The sequence below is a fragment of the Sinohyriopsis cumingii genome, chromosome 1 (assembly GCF_028554795.1).
Source record: "Sinohyriopsis cumingii isolate HCF-2022 chromosome 1, ASM2855479v2, whole genome shotgun sequence".
In the NCBI taxonomy this organism is placed as follows: Eukaryota; Metazoa; Mollusca; class Bivalvia; order Unionida; family Unionidae; genus Sinohyriopsis; species Sinohyriopsis cumingii.
The window spans coordinates 20,499,710-20,505,921 of NC_142961.1; positions in this window are offsets into that span (position 1 = coordinate 20,499,710).

A 6,212-nucleotide genomic window follows, 5' to 3' on the forward strand; every position below is an offset into this window, starting at 1 on the left:
GGCTTTTAGCCTTCCATCCCCAAGGTTGTCAGATATTAGATTTGGGGGATGCTCAAAACTGCCCTAGGCAATCTGAAATTTTTATGGCGCTCAAAACACAAAGGGTGAATATTGACACCATTGATGGCCTGCAAAATGCAGGTATAAACAAATTCATTATATATCCCAAAGATCTAGGGACACCCATTCTAGAGACACAAAATATAGAAGTGATGGGTGTTAGGGCACAGGTGAACAAGACTTCACCAATAATCCGAGATATGGAGAGAAAGGTCACGGATGTTTTCATCTCAGGGCTCCCTCTCGAGATTGAAAATAAAGAAATCATAACCAAGATAGAAACAAAACTGAAAACCAAAGTAAGAAAGAGTAAACTGGCAACGATATGAGGCTTTGGAGAAGTCAAATCAGGAGTAAGGATAGTAACAGTCCTTAAGGAAGAAGCAAAAATGATACCTAGGTATTTCTACGTATAGGTGTTCCTTTAAAATCATGGTACAAGAGATGTGAGTCTCAGAGACTGTAAAAACAAACCAGCCACGCAAACATATGCGATCAATGTTTAATGTTTACTTGTGCTCTTCGTCTTTGATATAATTCACTTCTTTCTACCTGTATCTTACCCATTTCTTTGCTACTTAAATAACATTAAATGGCCAACAGTGGTTAACCTTCTAAATATACGAAGGACCAAAAGATTTCAGTAGAGACGATGTCATAATTACAAACATAAATTGATGATAGTAAACCTCTCTTCCTCTCAAATTACAGCGTGGGTTCATATTTAAAAAAAAATGTGCAAGAAATATATAGAGAGCAATTCATGGTAAAGTAATCATTTAATCGGTTAAAATTTTCTAGGGACCAAACACATTGATGGTATTGAATCTTTATCAACTAGCACAAAAGAAAGAAGACTCGGAGGATCTAATTTTGTCAGATATTTGAAAGATGTTGATTTAGGAAACAGACAAATAATTCCTTCTTTTACCATAACAGTTCCATTTCTGGATAGATTGCATAGGCTTCTAGATGCAGATGAACTACATAACAGGAAAGCGTGGACGAAGAGTGTCCGTCTGTGCCAAGGGTACAACAAAGAGGTAAAGAGAACTACACAACGCGCATTAAATATCCACTGGAATATCTGTGGTACAAAGGTAACAATTACAAGTACACGAGGAAATAGAGACGTAAGATTTTAGTCGACATTGTATACATGAATAAAGTTATTTGAAACTGAAATATATAAAATACTTGACGAGATTAAGAATGGTAAGATCAAGACAAAATTGTCTGCAGATTTGCCAAATAAGAAGGAGTATATATAATAGACGCTGAAATATTGAACTCGAACATCATGACGAACAGATAAAAAGTTTTGAAGAAAAAATTAAGAATAAAATAAATGATAATGAAATAAATAATTGCAAACTAAAATGACAAAGTAGCAATCATTTCGTTAGAAACTACTAGTTGTAAGTAAAGAAATAATTTAAATTATTTAAAAGTTCAAAATAACAAATACAGAAATGATAAGACAAACTTCAACTTGACGAGAGGCTAAAACAGTTAAGGGTGCAACAGTTGTTGCCTTATCTATGTCAATAGCATTGATCTAACAGTTATTCGTTTTGTTTTGGTTGATTTACTTCAGGTTGGGTTTTAAAATTTAAAGTTGTCAAATTAAATTGTTTCATATATATATAATTATTTCCTGATGAAAATATATTTTTATTGGGTAAGCGTATCTAAATTCAAACAGAAGTTTTCGAATCTTCAATTAAACATGAAATTTGCATACAGGTTTGACTAATTGTCGCATGCTTTTGTCTATCAAATGCCGGTAGGAAATCTCACAACCGTATGTTGCCATCAATGCTGCCTGCTTTACTTGGGTCGTCCAAAATTTCAGGTCCTATTGTACCTTTTCACACAGACATCACTGTCGGTGTTTAAAGTGGAGTTGTAAAAAATGTGTAATGGCTTGAATGTGAAGAATAATATTCAGTAAAGTACATCTTAAACTCTTTATATCGCGGTTCACTGGATCTTTATATATCTTGCAAATATCGTGGTCCACCGGAGTGCTATATATTTTGCAAATATCTTGGTTTACTGGGGTGTTATATAGTTTGTATATCATCGCCTTATTTCGTTTTGACTGTCTCAGCCCAGATGTATTTAAAAAAGCATATCTCACTGTCAATATGTAATCCTCTGTCTGTATATATATATATATATATATATATATATATATATATATATATATATATATATATATATATATATATATATATATATATAAAACATACTTGCTTGTCAACAGTGTTTAACTGCCACTGGTCATCCACGTGACTGAGATATTTTTGCAGGGAAATCTTTTACATAATTGCGTAATGTCAAAGCAGATGTTCAGTTGACCATGATTTAATTCAGCACTGGTATTTCCTTTTCATAAAGTTTAATTTGTCCCCACGATTGATATTTGTGTAAGTAATTGTACTTGATCGATCATAATAAAGATGCCTTAAATACTGTTGAATGTCAGTTTTTATAAGCGGTATTAAGTTTTGTAGGGAATATTCAACATCTGCCAAATTCCCCTTAATAATTATAAACAGGACATCTATGTACAACTGGAACTTATATTTTCAGGAAATTGCGACGTTTCTTCAAGTCTTTAGAATGTGTGATTGATTTTGCCAAATTTTGCCATTTTTATGGTTGATTAAAAAATATTAGCTTCATACACTGAGTCACCATCTAACATTGTTTGCTAAATTATTTTTTGCGAATTATTGTAGGTCGACCATGTAAATTTTAAGAGATCTTTGAATTTTATTGTGTTATGAATATTTAATTTGCATTATTTGGTAGTTTTCTAATTTCATTATATGCAATGGGCAATGTAAAATTACATCTAATAGTTGACCTTGTCCAAGGTCAGTGAGTAGTGAAGGGGGGCACTTTACGTACAATGGGAATTAGCATTAAAAACACCCTTGGGGCACTTTACGTACAATGGAAATTTAACATGGAGAAAAATCGTGGGGCACTTTACGTACAATGGGAATTTAACATGGAGAAAAATCGTGGGGCACTTTACGTACAAGGGGAATTTAACAGGGGAATAGAGTTTGGGCTTGTTTAGGGACAAGGGGAATTTAACATGGGATTTTTTTTAAAAAAAATTTTTAAAAAAGGGGTAGGCAATTCAAAAGACTATCTCTTTTCGAGAAATATGGCTGGCCCTGAAAAGGGCCTTTGGTTTATGTTAATATACCCTTAACATAGAGGGCATTTGCGACATCTTCTTGTCCTCAAACTTCGTCTTACAGCAGGGCCATACATCAGAGTCCTCTTGAGGCAACCTTGTCTCTCTATATAGACTCTTCTTATCCACAGGCTGCTGTTGGTCCTGTGGACAACGGTCCACTTGGCTCGGACATACATGAGCATGTCCGTCCTGAACATCATTGTTGACACAAGGGTTGAAGATTCAACGTCTGTCCACATGTTGAGGCTCCGAGAATAGGTGAATCAATGCAGTGAACGGCGCTTATTTATAGGGACAGGAAGGATTGAAACGGATTGAGTTCATTCACCAATCCAAACACGCGTTACAGCATTCAGTCAGCCCGCATCCAATCGTAAGAGTGCAGTCTGTGACGTCACGTAGTCTATATAGATTCGCTAGCGCTTGTGTGCAGTCAATCTATGCGACAGTGATTCAACATGACGGAAACTCAGAAAACGATCCATTGGGGTGCACCAGCAGGAGAGACTGCCCAAGGGAACTCGGACTTACTTTCAGAAGAAGTGAATTGGGATTTTGTGGATTTTCTCTCCTCGCAAGAATTTGTTCCGGAACCTGCGTTACCTTCTTCATTACCGCAAGTGGAAAATTTTAGACAGAGACAAAAAGAAGAATTGGAGAAATTTATACAACGACAAAAGGAAGCGGAACAGGCTTTTCTCCTACAGCAACAGCAACAAGAAGAAGAGGTAAGAAAAAAACAACAGCAGCAACAGCAAGAAGAAGTAGCAGCAGCAAAGAAACAAGAGGGTGAAAATCAAACGGTCACGGTACTGTTGGACATTTTAGCGGAGTTAAGAAGTCTGAAACAAATGTATCAGACTTCTTTATCACGACCGAAGAGAATACGACCTTCCCGAGCTAAACACGTCAACCCTGTGACTAAGCCTACCGTACCACCCTTAGTGATTTCAACCCAATCATCATCAGCATTACGCAGTTCAGAAGTAGGCCTTGGCCGTGGCAAAGGCATAAGGCAGTTAAAGTTGATTGCTTAAACTCACCCTTTCACCATGAAGAAAAAAGGCCCTTTTCAGGGCCACCCACATTTCTCGAAAAGAAATACAATTTCAATTTGCCAATAACTCAAAAAAAAAAAAAAAAAAAAAAAAATAAACCCCACCCATTTTACCCTTTTAGTACGTGTCTGTGTATGAGTGCGTGAGTGTACGTTCTTATTTTAAAATCACAACTCAAAGACACTTACCTTATATCATTCATTTATTCTTTTCTCCATTTTTTACAATCCAATTCACAATTCACAACACAACACTTTAATGAAAAGTTCATTGACTTCTTCTTTCTCCTTGTTTAGTCTCTCTGTTTCTTGAATTTCTTCACTGTCTTTTCCTCATTTTCTTCCCTTCTTCTTTTCTTCTTCTCCTGTTTCTTTGCCTCTTGTAAATAGAATTGTCTTCTTTCTTCCTCTAAAGAATCCCTCTCTTCTTTCGAAGAATCCCTCTCTTCTTCTGAAGAATTCCTCTTTTCTTCTGACTCCTCTTGTTTCTTTTTTGGGCAATCTGGAGACCAATGTCCTTTTTCTTGACAATAATAACAGGTATCTTGACTTTTGTCTTTTTTAGTCCCTGTTTTTGTTCTTTTTTGACGGTCTGGACACTCTGAAGACCAATGCCCTTTCTTCTGACAGATATAGCAAGTATCTTGACTTTTATCTCGAAAGGAAGGAGAGTAGTCTGTCGGCTGGTCTGAAGAGAATTTTCTAATGACCCCTCGCAAAGCTCTAACGAAACGTTCCATCTGGTCAGTCTCTTCCATCGTTGTGCTCGGCTTGAGAGTGAAATGAATAGTGAAAGGACAAGACACACACCCTTTTATATACGCTGGTCTGCTATGACTATAAAGTAGTTTATGGTGTTTGAACTTGAGTCATTTGACTTTTTGCTTTCAAGATGAAACGATCCCATTCATTCGAGAAGAAAGAAGAAGAAAGTAAGAGGCAGAAACGTGATCTATCGCCTCGAACCAGGGCTGAAATCTTGGCACAAATTCATGCCAGTGATTTTGAAGAGGACATGAGTGAACCAGAATTTGAAACCTCTAAACCAAGTTTACCACCCTTAGTCAACCCTGAAAAGTACTATTCCATTCGAGAGACGGAAAAGCGCTCCTCTAGAAAATTTAGAACCACGGCTTACAAATACACGGTGAAGTTTAAAGATTTCAAGGCTGAAGTACCGTTAGAGAAAGCAGAAGTGTTCATCACTGAGGTGTGGGATTCTTTGCTCACTGCACTCAAGCAACAATGTCAACCCAAAGAAGACGATCGTTTGAGACTTTCCATACAACACGACGGTTTGAAATCCCCTGTTTGGATCGAGTTTAGCACCCCTGCAGAATTGACCGCTTCCAAAATCATGGACAAGATTCAACACGTACAACAATCTAATGACCAGTTTGACATCACCGATGGAAAAGCTACATTGGACATGACCCACGTCTCTCCTCCTCAAGGGACCGGACGCAAAAAGATGTTATTGGTGGACGACCTTCGCAACACCAAAAAGAGTCTCGTCCTAATTAACAACCCTCATGACCAGATGTGTTTAGCCCGTGCCATCGTGGTGGGACGAACCTATGCCAACAAGAACGACACGGTAGAATGGAAAAGAACCTGGAACACTATTCAACGATCCGATCGAGCCAAACAACGAAGCGAAGCAGAACTCCTGTTACAACAAGCCGGACTGTCCAAAGACACACCCTGTGGCATTCCTGAGATGCAAAAATTGCAAGATGCCCTAGCTCCACGATACACCTTGAAAGTGCACCCTCAAGAAGTGCGCGGACCTCTGTTGTTTCGAGGCCAAGACTTTAAGGACGGAAAATACATTCACCTTTATCATCACGATGAACATTTCGATACCATTACCAG